Genomic DNA, 12,803 nt, shown 5'->3' on the forward strand with positions numbered 1-12,803 from the left:
TTTCAGGAGATGCTCTGCAACTTGCAATATGGCATCTCAGTAAAACTACCGTACCACATGGGGAATTATTGGGTAAATTGGAAAAAGATGGGGATCAATATGAACATCAAAAGGTGGATAAGGAATTGGTTAAAGGGGAGACTGCAACGGGTCCTACTGAAAGGAGAACTGTCAGGCTGGAGGGAGGTTACCCGTGGAGTTCCTCAGGGATCAGTTTTGGGACCAATCTTATTTAATCTTTTTATTACTGACCTTGGCACAAAAAGTGGGAGTGTGCTCATAAAGTTTGCAGATGATACAAAGCTGGGAGGTATTGTCAATTCAGAGAAGGATCAGGATATATACAGGAGGATCTGGATGACCTTGTAAAATGGAGTAATAGTAATAGGATGAAATTTAATAGTGAGAAGTGTAAGGTTATGCATTTAGGGATTAATAACAAGAATTTTAGTTATAAGTTGGGGACGCATCAATTAGAAGTAACGGAAGAGGAGAAGGACCTTGGAATATTGGTTGATCATAGGATGACTATGAGCTGCCAATGTGATATGGCTGTGAAAAAAGTGAATGCAGTTTTGGGATGCATCAGGAGAGGTATTTCCAGTAGGGATAAGGAGGTTTTAGTACCATTATACAAGGCACTGGTGAGACCTCACCTAGAATACTGTGTGCAGTTCTCGTCTCCCATGTTTAAAAAGGATGAATTCAAACTGGAGCAGGTACAGAGAAGGGCTACTAGGATGATCCGAGGAATGGAAAACTTGTCTTATGAAAGGAGACTTAAGGAGCTTGGCTTGTTTAGCCTAACTAAAAGAAGGTTGAGGGGAGATATGATTGCTCTCTATAAATATATCAGAGGGATAAATACAGGAGAGGGAGAGGAATTATTTAAGTTCAGCACCAATGTGGATACAAGAACAAATGGGTATAAACTGGCCACCAGCAAGTTTAGACTTGAAATTAGACGAAGGTTTCTAACCATCAGAGGAGTGAAGTTTTGGAATAGCCTTCCAAAGGAAGCAGTGGGGGCAAAAGATCTATCTGGCTTTAAGATTCTGCTCGATAAGTTTATGGAGGAGATAGTATGATGGGATAATGTGATTTTGGTAATTAATTGATCTTAAATATTCAGGGTAAATAGGCCAAATCCCCTGAGATGGGATATTAGATGGATGGGATCTGAGTTACCCAGGAAAGAATTTTCTGTAGTATCTGGCTGGTGAATCTTGCCCATATGCTCAGGGTTTAGCTGATTGCCATATTTGGGGTCGGGAAGAAATTTTCCTCCAGGGCAGATTGGAGAGGCCCTGGAGGTTTTTCGCCTTCCTCTGTAGCATGGGGCATGGGTCTCTGCTCCTTGAAGTCTTAAAACCATGATTTGAGGACTTCAATAGCTCAGACATAGGTGAGGTTTTCCGTAGGAGTGGGTGGGTGAGATTCTGTGGCCTGTGTTGTGCAGGAAGTCGGACTAGATGATCAGAATGGTCCCTTCTGACCTTATTATCTATGAATCTATGGTTACCAAGCATAGATGAACCAGATCTTGGATCACTTTACATTAAACTCTTTTAGATAGTCTCTCTCTTATGAATATCTTTAAGCCAATAATTGGGTTCTACTTTGTAACAACAGTGTCTGGAAATAAAGCAACCCAGTAAAACATTGACTAAGACAAAGGTTGGTTCTAAATTATATGCATATTAATTATTTTAAATGCTTATTATTCCTGTGTGATTAAATCTTCAAATACCACTTTCATTAATTTATGGCTAATTAGAGGAAAATGAGATCAATGAAATGTAGTAATAAAACAAACTCTCAATGAAAATGACTATAAAAGTTATTTAATATTGTGACCATAACACTGCTGATAAACAATTGATTTGAAAACAAATTTTAGGAGAAACATTTTGGTGTTTTATAATGAGCACCATTAGTGGGACAAAATGCCTTCCAGCTTTTTCCTAAAATAACTTAGTAGAATATGGGAGGGAAAAAGCTGTATGTGGTTTTGGGGTGATTTTTATTAGCACTATTGCACAAGTTTCTATATGACTGTTCCACATGCTAGAAATAGGTTTACAAGGAGGCAAAGGGATTTTAAACCAAGTTTATGCCTCCCGAAGCAGCAACTCTGATATGAGCCTGCCCACCCTCCAACATACATTTAGGTGGCCTTAGAGATGCTGTATTTATTTGCTAACTGCAATGGCTTTCTTGGGCTGACAGCCAGCTGAGAATACTCAGGGCTTGTCTTCACTACTGGGGTCGATCTACATGCATCTCTGGGAGATGCTCTCCAGTTGATTTATCTTACTCTTCTCGAGAAGGTGGAGTACCAAAGTCAACTGTAGAGCACTCTGCCGTCAATTTAGGGGGTCTTTACTAAACCCGCTAATTTGACACCCGCTGCATTGATTGCAGCAGCATCAATCTCCCCTGTAGTGAAGACAAGCCCTCAGAGTGAAACTATATCCCCTCTTGCCCACAGGACATTGCCTTTCCTAGGGGCTGAGAGAAGGGTTGGTATAGGCTAATCTAGCACCATTACTCCAGCTGGGGAACACTTGTATCCCAGAAGAATTCTACAATGGCCTGTTTGCAGTTCCTTTATGCTACTAGAGCAGGAGATTGAGAGAACTGACTCCAAGATATCTAGCTTTTATTATTATTTTTTTCCACTTTCGTTCCTCAAGATGAAGTGCACTGTAACGTTGGATGGAACTCAACAAGATGGGTTTCCACAAATATTCATATGCTTGGAAATCCATTTCCTAGTAACACTTATACCAGTGAAACTGGTTCCCTTGAAAGTTGAGGAACATCGACATAAAAGTGACCATGACTTAAGAACAATCATTGTAAATTGTTGATAAACCTTCATGGAAAATGTTTTACAATTGTTTTCGCCCGGCTGAAATGTTAGCCCTGCTGAGAGATGATGGTGCAGTCTTGGTAATCTATTTAATTGTCGAGAACAGTCATGACTCCTCAAACCAATTTATAATATTTATAGTTACATAGATTGTTCTATTATCAATAATTCCTCCCACACATTTAATCTGGATAATTATGTACTGTACATTATTATCTAGACATCAATTGCTAATTTAAGGCTTTTTTAAAAAAAAAATTATCCAGGCCAACTTGTTAAAAATGGGTCTTTTTCTTAACTCCAGTTATATAATAATTCAGAGTGAGAACTTTTATTTTTATTTCCCTCCTCTCAATGTTGACAGATCATAGTATATGTGATTGTGCAGCCTAGAAACCCATGAGTGGTTAATGATCTATATTCCCTTGTGCTGGCTGTGCTGAAAACCCCGCTGTGAACTTTATTCATGGAGTTTCAATCACAGATCTTGATGAGCCAAATGTGTCTGAATGCTTGGTTGACCTTTCATCTGGACCACTCATATGGAGGGGAAAAAATCAACATTTTGTTCTTGTCTACTCTTTAGAGTATTTTAAAATTCAGTGAAGGCATATTGCACGCTCGAATAGGTTGTATTTTAATTAGTCACTAGTTCATTTATGACAATTCCATAATGCACCCCGCTTTTTTAAAACTAGAATTAGCAATAGGAAAGACTAGTGAAGTGGGGAAAAAGAAGAATCTAGTTGCTAATGGTTTTAACAGCCTCTTTTTGCCAGTTATCCTATTCTAATTTAACTTGATTGTATTTTAAGTAAGAAATTCAGAATCCTTGATTGTCACATTTCTTTTCTAATGTCAAAATTTTGCTCAGCAGTATAAGTGCAAATGTTTATTAGCAAAATTGTGTGATCTAATTTCTCATGATATTAAGACCAGAAGATCATATTTCACACAAACCACTTATTTTGCAGATGCTAATACAGATTTGAAAACACTTCACTTTCTTCATTCGGCAGTCCAAATAGGATTTTTCAATGAAGATTTTCATGCAACAACACAAGGTAACTATTAAATTTGTCTCAGGATAATATAGGACTAAATCCATATTGACTTGTTTAGATGGGTGTAAGCTCTTTGACAGAGTAGTATGGAAGCTCCAACAGTAGTGTAAATTAGGTGATCAATTCATTTAACAGATTCTAACATTTACTTGTATAATTCTATGGAAAACATTTGCTATTATTGGCAATTTCATCACTGATTTTTCTTCATTTTGCAAGGAGAAGATCAAGATGTCCTTTACTATTCATTTTGAAGCTATTGCTTAAAAAACAAAAAAAAGTTTATTCTTGTCCTATTTTAGTATACTAGAATAGTGAAATACCATCAGTAGACCACTTTTTTAATTCTAAAATAAATGGAAGCAAAACTGAAATAGAAACACCAATCGCAACCTTCTTGAAATAATTTGTCTAGCTGAGAAGTACTGGTGGACCATAAACAGAAAAATATAGACTATATGGATCTATTGAGTTTGAAAGAATAAAGGCTTAATCCAAAGCCTGCTGAAAGGAATGGGGGTCTTTCCATTACTTTATTGGATGCCTGATGAGGCCCTAAATGGAGAAATTGGTGAAATTTGCTAATGTCACCAAACTATTATGCTTCCTAAAAACAAGAGAGACTGTGGAAAAACTCCTGGTAGAAGTGAGGGAATATATTGGGGGACAGGCAAAATATTAGCAGAAACATATCATGAATCAGAGTATGATGATGCAAAACCAAAAATAGTCTGAATTTCTTATATGCTGATTGGCTTCGAATTTACAAGATCCTCTGAGATTTTGGAGTTGTTATAACGAGTTCAGAGAAGATGTGTGCATCGTGTGCTGCAGAAATTAAAAATGTAAATAGCATACATGAATGTTTTTAAAACAGGATAGTATCTTTATTTTATCCTATCAAATTGGTATTGTACAATGATATGCTTGCCTTTTTGAGTTGTATCCAGTTTTAGTAGCCTTAGCTTAAATGAAGAGCTGTAGATGGGATGTCCAGAGAAAGATAACAAAGTTGTTTAGTAATATGTCAAGACTCTCGTACAGTGAAAGATTTGTTTTTTTCATTCCCTCTAAAGCATCTGGTATGGGCTCCCATAGGAAGATAGGATACTGGGCCAGTATGGCAATTCTTATGTCCTTACCTTATATTTTAGTCAAATAATGTAGCTGCACTTTTAAATGGGCTGTATTATCTTATGACTGTTAATAACTTTTGTAATTATACAAGCAAAGATCACTGTAACCAAATCTCCTGAGCCAGCCATTATGAAAACACTACATTTTACAAAAGAAATTGTGCAGTGTTTTAGATGTGTACTGCAGGTTTTCTTTTTTCTTTTCTTTTTTTTTTTTTGAGTACAAGAATAAACTGGTCATCTTCAAGTATTAGAAAGGATTTCTTTCTTAAGAAGCTAGTGGGATTTCAGCTTCCTCTGAAGTATCTAATATTGGTGATATCTCCAGAAACAGAAAGCCTGATCAGATAGATGATCTGTCTGATCCACTATTGGAAATGTTATTTTCTATTGCAACCACTGTAGTAGTAATGGGAGAACCTCAATACATTTAACTGTAAAATTTCAAAAGTGTTTAAGTGATATTTTCAAAATTGACTTAGTCACGTTGGTGTCTAAGTCTAATTAAAAGTCATAAGCTTCTAAAGGCCAGATTTTCAAATGTATTTAAGAGCCTAAAAATGCCCACTGGGTTTTTCAAAATTCAGAAGGCACTTGAGTTAAATGGGAGTTAGGTAAATAAGATACTTAGGCACTTCTGAAAATCCCACTAGAAATCTATTTGCATTTTTGGGCACCAAAACGCCTTTGGGCCAGTTTTTCAGAGTACCCACGTCACTTTTGAAAATGGAACTTAGGTTCCTAAGTCACATGCCCACTTTTGAAAATTTTACTTTAGGTCCTACCTTAGATCTTTAACTGAACTTACTAAAAACTAATGATGGCCTCACTTCTTTCACCAATCTTTTCTTTGCCTGTGTGGAGAGAGCCACAGAAATAAAAAAAATATATGCAAAAAAACCTGAGTAGAATCTTGTCCATACTTTAACCAATGACCATTATTAGTCTTCAAAATGTCTGACTTTTTTCCTACCATGTACATGAGCTTAATGATCCTTGAAAATGTTTTTAATAGGAATATAGTAGATGTAGGTTTTAGAGTTTATACAAGTCTCATTGAAATGTCTTGTTAGATAACTGGAAATAACATTCTATTTTTCTTTACAAAACAGCTTTGTTTTTGTTACAGAAATTTGTTGTTTTTTTTTTTTTCAAAAGTGGAGGGATCATACAAGATACTTTAAAGCCCTTCAAAATATGCAGAGCATGTTGTACTGTATTGACTAATTTTTAAATCAAATAAAAAAACTTCATATATTTACACATTAGTCAGACAAATGCTTTTTTCATGTCATCTTTGCTATAAGTGCTCCTTCCTCTTCTGTACTTTGCAGTAACATCATCAATGCTATTACACTATAACAGTTTTTATTATCATTAATATTTTGACATTATTTCCCAGAACTATGTATGGTGTTTTGTTTTGTTTTCATATAACTAAAAAAAAACTTTTAAAAAATCATATAAGGAACATGTGCCTGAAATTTTGCATGAATTATCCTCTCTGGAATTTTATATTCTCTTCTAAACAAGGCTATTATAGGTAATGGAATCACTTAACACTGCATTTTGTGTGTTGATAGTAAAGGCTGGAGTTTTGTTTCAAGGATTCGCTAATCATTTCCCATATAATTAAGCACTTAAGCCAGATGTTTAGCAACTGCATTTCTAGATCTGGGAGTTGTTGGCTTCAGTAGCATGTTTTGCTAGTGCTGATTTCTCTATTCGGAGAAAATTCTACTAGAGCAAAAATGAGTTTTTTGCTATCTGATGATTCCAGATCATAAAATAAAATTTTCAATAATCAGTGAGTAATTATAAATCAGTCTCCATGGACAGTCTTCATGGCACCATAGTGCGAAATAGAGGGGTGTGAATTGTAGAGTGCTGTAATTGGCCCCACATAGACCATTCTGACACAAACTACAAAACATACCCAGTGCACATTAACATAGTCCTGTAACAAGACCACTCTGTGGAGTCAGAGCACAGTGGTAGCACTGTGAATCAAGCACCAATAGTAGTTCAATAGTGATTTGAAGATTTTTTCAGAATTTGACTGTCTGCTTAAAATTGGAATTTAGTATGAACAGTCAAGTTTTGACTGCTGTGTTTTATATGAAAGCGTGTTGTATATTTTTAAAGGTATAGTTGTCACAATTGTGTGTTTAATGTACTGACAGAGCAAACTTGGCTGCGTGGTAAGCTGGGTGCAAGTGAACTATGTATTTTAATATGGCAAAATGTAAATGTATACATCTAGGAACAAGCCGTACTTACAGGATGGAGTAGTGTACTCTATCCTGAGAAGCAGCGACTCTGAAAAAGAGTTGGAAGGTCATGGTGGATAATCAGCTGAACATGAACAACACTGTGGCCAAACGGGTTAATGCAGTCCTTGGATGTATACATAGAGGAATCTCAAGTAGGAGTTGAGAATTGTCACAGTGGATATATATTTGGCACTGGTGTTCACAATTGAAGAAAGATGTTGATAGGTTTGAGAGGGCTCAGAAAAGAGCCACAAAAATGGCTAAAGGATTAGAACACATACCTTAGAATGATAGAGTAAAGGAGCCCCATTTAGCTTAACAAGGAAAAGGTTAAGGAGTGACTTGATTACAGTCTAAAGTACCTATGCGGGGAACAAATATTTGATAATGGGAAAAGAAAGGTATAACACAATCCAATGGATGGAAGTTGAAGCTAGACAAATTCATATTGGAAATAAGGCATACATTTTCAACAGTGAGGGTAATTAACCATAGGAACAACTTATCAAGGGTCATGGTGGATTCTCTATCACTTACCTTTTTTTAAATCCAGATTTCATCAGTGGGGCCACTGGACGATAGAGGTGGTAAAAGAGCACTCAACGAAGATATGGCCATTGTGGAGAATTTAAATGAATTATTTGCATCAGTCTTATCTGCAGAGAATGTGATGGACATTCCCACACCAGAGCCATTCTTTTCAGGTGACAAATCTGAGGAACTGTCCCAAATCGAGATGTCAATAGAGGAGATTTTGGAACATATTGATAAATTAAACAATAAGAAGTCACCAGGGCCAGATGGCACTCTGAAGAGTTCTGAAGGAACTCAAATATGAAATTGCAGAACTGCTAACTGTGGTATGTAACCTATCATTTAAATCAGCAACTGTACCAGATGACTGGAAGATAGCTAATATGGTACCAATTTAAAAAAAAAAAAAAAGCTCCAGTGTCGATCCTGGCAATTACAGTCTGGTAAGCCTAACTACAGTACCAGGCAAATTGGTTGCAACTATAGTAAAGAACAGAATTATCAGATACCTAGATAAACACATTATGTTGGAAGAAGAAAAGGAGTACTTGTGGCACCTTAGAGACTAACAAATTTATTAGAGCATAAGCTTTCGTGAGCTACAGCTGTAGCTCACGAAAGCTTATGCTCTAATAAATTTGTTAGTCTCTAAGGTGCCACAAGTACTCCTTTTCTTTTTGCGAATACAGACTAACACGGCTGCTACTCTGAAACCTGTCATTATGTTGGAAGAGTCAACACAGTTTTTGTTAAGGGAAATCATGCCTCACCAATCTATTAGAATCCATTAAGCATGTCAAGCATGGGGACAAGGTTGATCAGTTGCTATAGCGTACTTGGATTTACACAGAGCCTTTGACAAGGTCCCACACCAAAGGCTCTTAAGCAAAGTAAGCAGTCAAGGGATAAGATGGAAGGTCCTGTCAAGGATCAGTAACTAGTTAAAAGCCAGGAAACAAAGGTTATGAATAAATGATCCATTTTCATAATGGAAGGAGGCAAATATTGTGGTACCTTGAGAATCTGTACTGGGACCTGTGCCATTCAACATATTTCATAAATCTGGAAAAGGGACAAAGAGATGGCAAAATTTGCAATGATATAAAATTACTTAAGATAGTTAAGTCCTAAGCTGAGTGTGAAGAGTTACAAAGGAATCTCACAAAACATAGTGATTTAGCAACAATAACGGCAGATGAAACACAATGTTGATAAAATATTCCACATTGGAAAACATAATTCCAACTATACATGCAAAATGATGTGGTCTAAATTAACTGTTAAAACTGAAGGGCTTTTGGAGTCCTCATGGATCGTTCTCTAAAACATATGCTTAATGTGCGGTAGTGGCCAAAAAAGCTAACAATCTTTGGAAACATTGGGAAAAGGAAAGATAATAAGATAGAAAATATCATTATGCTGTTATATAAATCTATGGTCTGCCCACACCTTGAATGCTGCATGTGGTGCTGGTCACTGCATCTCAGAAAAGATGCATTAGAATTGGAAAAAGTACAGAGATAGGCAACAAAATAATTAGAGGTATGGAACAACTTCAATATGAGGAGAGATTTAAAAGTCTGGGACTGTTCAGCTTAGAAAAAGAGACAACTGAGTGGGGAATATGATAAAGGTCTATAAATTCATGAATGGTGTGGAGAAAGTGAATATGGAAGTTATTTACCCCTTCAGATAACACACAAACCAGGGGTCACCCAAAGACATTAATAGGCAGCAGGTTTAAAACAAACTTAATGAAGTAGTTCTTCATACAATGCACAGTCAGCTCACTGGGGAACTTGTTGCCAGGGGATTTTGTGAAGGACAAAAGTGTAATTATGTTAAAAAAAAAAATAGATAAGTTCTTGGAGGTGAGGTCCGTCAGAAGCTATTAGTCAAAATGGCAAGAAATGCCACCTCATGCTCCGGGTATCTCTAAATCACTGACTGCTAAGAGATGGCACTGGATGTCAGGGGATAGATCATTTGCTAATTGCCCTGTTCTTTTAATTCTTCCCTTCTGAATGAAGCATCTGTGGGAAGATAGGATGCTGGTCTGGATGGAACAATTGGTCTGACCCAATATGGCCATTCTTATATTCTTCTTCACATTTTCTAACAAAAATTTGCTTGGAAAAAATTCTGATGACTTCTACTGTCTTCGACTCTTTTTCCCCTCTAATTTCTGCTGAGACTTTTTCTAGATAACATCTTTTTTTTGGTCTTGCCATAGTATAGATTACCAATAAACTATAATTATTTTCAGTCACCCTGACATTTCCTTCTCCACTTTATTGCTTGAAAAGAATACTTATAGATAATCCCCAAACCCTCTATTGTGAAGACTGAAAAGCAATCATTTACTCTTCAGTGGGATTACTTGTTTGACCAACTGCTCACCATTCAAGTAAGGAGTTAACAGTGAGTCCTATGGTAAGCATCTATTTCCTGTGTGCTAGATTGTGCTTTTAAGCACCCCCACTCAGGAGCACAATGGTTCCTGAATGTCCTGTTGCATTAGAGTAGCAGGGGAGAAATTTTCAGCACCCCTTTGTGGGGTGGAGCATACTTTCCTGGTGCATGTAGCCAGTTCTACTGGCCAACACATTGTAAGACAGACCCATAGAGCCTTTCACTCAACACCCTATCCATCAATTTGCAGCTAGAGGAGCATATGGTACATTGTACTAGCACACTTCATAACTAGGATCCAGATTGCACTAATGTGACCATCCAAGATGATAATTATTACTCCTCTATCTTTGTGGTCATGTTAAGATTATGCACATTCTAGCTTTCATCTAGGTCCATGTCAGTAATCAACAGTTAAATGATATTTCCACAGTAACATTGTGAAATTCTGTAAGCAACATCCAAAGTGAAATTCAGTGACAAATTTGGCATCCTAGATACTTAGTTGTTGATTTTGTTCTGACTTCAATTATTTCTAATATTCCTGTTTTGTTTCATTTCTAATTAAAAATGTTGCTATTGTGGCACTTTTGTAGATATTGTCAGATTGTTAATAGTAGTACTCACGTGTTGGTTTATTCTGAGCTTTCAATACTTAGGTTAGCAGCCAAACAAAAATAGAGATGACTAAAAATTAGTCTCTGTGTGTATTGAGGCTACAACAGCTACATATTTAGGAAGGCTTTGAAGAATAAGTGGGAAAGTGCGATTCCTTCCTGCCTCTCCACAGGCCGGGAGACAGGCCTGATTAAATGGAGTTTATGGAAAGAGTCAGAACAACAACAAAACACTTGTCCGGAAATGAATTCCTGTTTTTCTATTTCAATGCAGTAACTTAGCTCTTATTTTAAAATAATGGAATTACTACACCAGTGTTAGATATCTAATATGAAAAAAAGAAACTCAAAGAAAACCACCTCAACATTGTTGTCTTTACAGAAAATAAATAAATAGCTTGGTTTTTGTTTACAAAAAATGGATTATAGTTATTGAAAACTTTTTTTTACTAAAAGACCTTTTTCTTACTACATAAAATGTCAACTTTGCTGCCTAAAATAAGTATATACAAATATATAGTCCTCATTTTGGATTGCAAGTGAAATTTTCTCCAGAGTAACAGAGGCCACGTTTTGTTTTTTCTTTCCAACAAACATGGATAATGTAGTCTTGAAGCTTTTTCTTGGCTGGGTGTCAAGTACGGGATTAAAGGAGGATTATTCGATCAGGATGTGGATCTGGGTAAGAGACCATACTGCATAATCCATATTTGTTTTGGATGTTGGCCAGAAGTTCAAGAAATCTATTGTTTGGCCAATGGATTGTGGTGCTGGCAAAGGACGATCTTATGATATCTCCAATATCTATGGGCTAAAATACTATTAAAATCTATTTTTGTAGAAGACTCTGCTAGTGTAAAGCTACTGTAACATAAATCTGAGTGGTGCTGGGGCATCAACATGAGCATGTTAACAGCTAAGCTGGGGAAGGATCCAGAACTAGAAGAGAAGGAAGATGGAATATAGGGAGAAAGTGAGGGGGAAATCCTCTTCCCCATTGAAGTCAATGTCAAAACTTCTATTAACTTCAATGGGGAGAGGATTTCACCCAAGGTATTTTGCTAGAGTATCCAACACAGAATCCAGCAAACTCCAAAAAGAATCCTATACCAAACAATTGCACAAAGAATCATGGGCCAACTAATACAAACTGGTGTGACTCCTGTGTCTGTAACATAAATACATGTATTACACTATCTGAGGCACTGTAGCCTAGTAACATGAGCATCTTTGTTGTCCGAGACTGGGCAGAGTCCCTCTTTTTTGTTTGCACCATATTGACTGATTTGTGTGATGTGTCTGGACCAGAAGTCCCATACCTAGAATAACTCCAATTAACAAATAAGAAACACCAGCTTTCTAAGTACGTCTTAGGGACATTAGCACCTCCTAAAAGGAAGTACAGCAAAGAAAGAAGCAGAAGCTCAACATAACTAGCAGCTACAATAAGTAGTTTGTCAGTAGTTGGCAAAATGCACATATTGAAAGAAGCAGATCTGAACTCCAATAGCAGCAGCAGTGTCAGCATTACCATGGAATGAATACTTTTTTTTTTCTGGTGACAGGCACATATTTTAGTGTCCTAGAATGCTGAAAAGAAATGTGATTTTACTTAGGATCCAGTTCTGATCCATTTGAAGTCAATGTAACTTTGGTTATTAAAAGGAATTAGCATCAGGCCTTTAACTGCACATCTTGTGAGAAAGCTGGGGGGAAAACAGGCAAATTATTTAGCTAGGAGAATGTCTTTCTCCCAGCAGCTAGTGATTTTTCAAAAAGTCACTGAGGCAGCAAATTCCATAGTTCATACTTTGTTATGATCCATGACTGACGCAACTCACTGTGTACAATGGAGCCATTCAATAATGGCAGTATGTCCTACTGATGCAGAA

This window comes from Dermochelys coriacea, chromosome 5, assembly GCF_009764565.3.
Source record: "Dermochelys coriacea isolate rDerCor1 chromosome 5, rDerCor1.pri.v4, whole genome shotgun sequence".
Taxonomy (NCBI): domain Eukaryota; kingdom Metazoa; phylum Chordata; order Testudines; family Dermochelyidae; genus Dermochelys; species Dermochelys coriacea.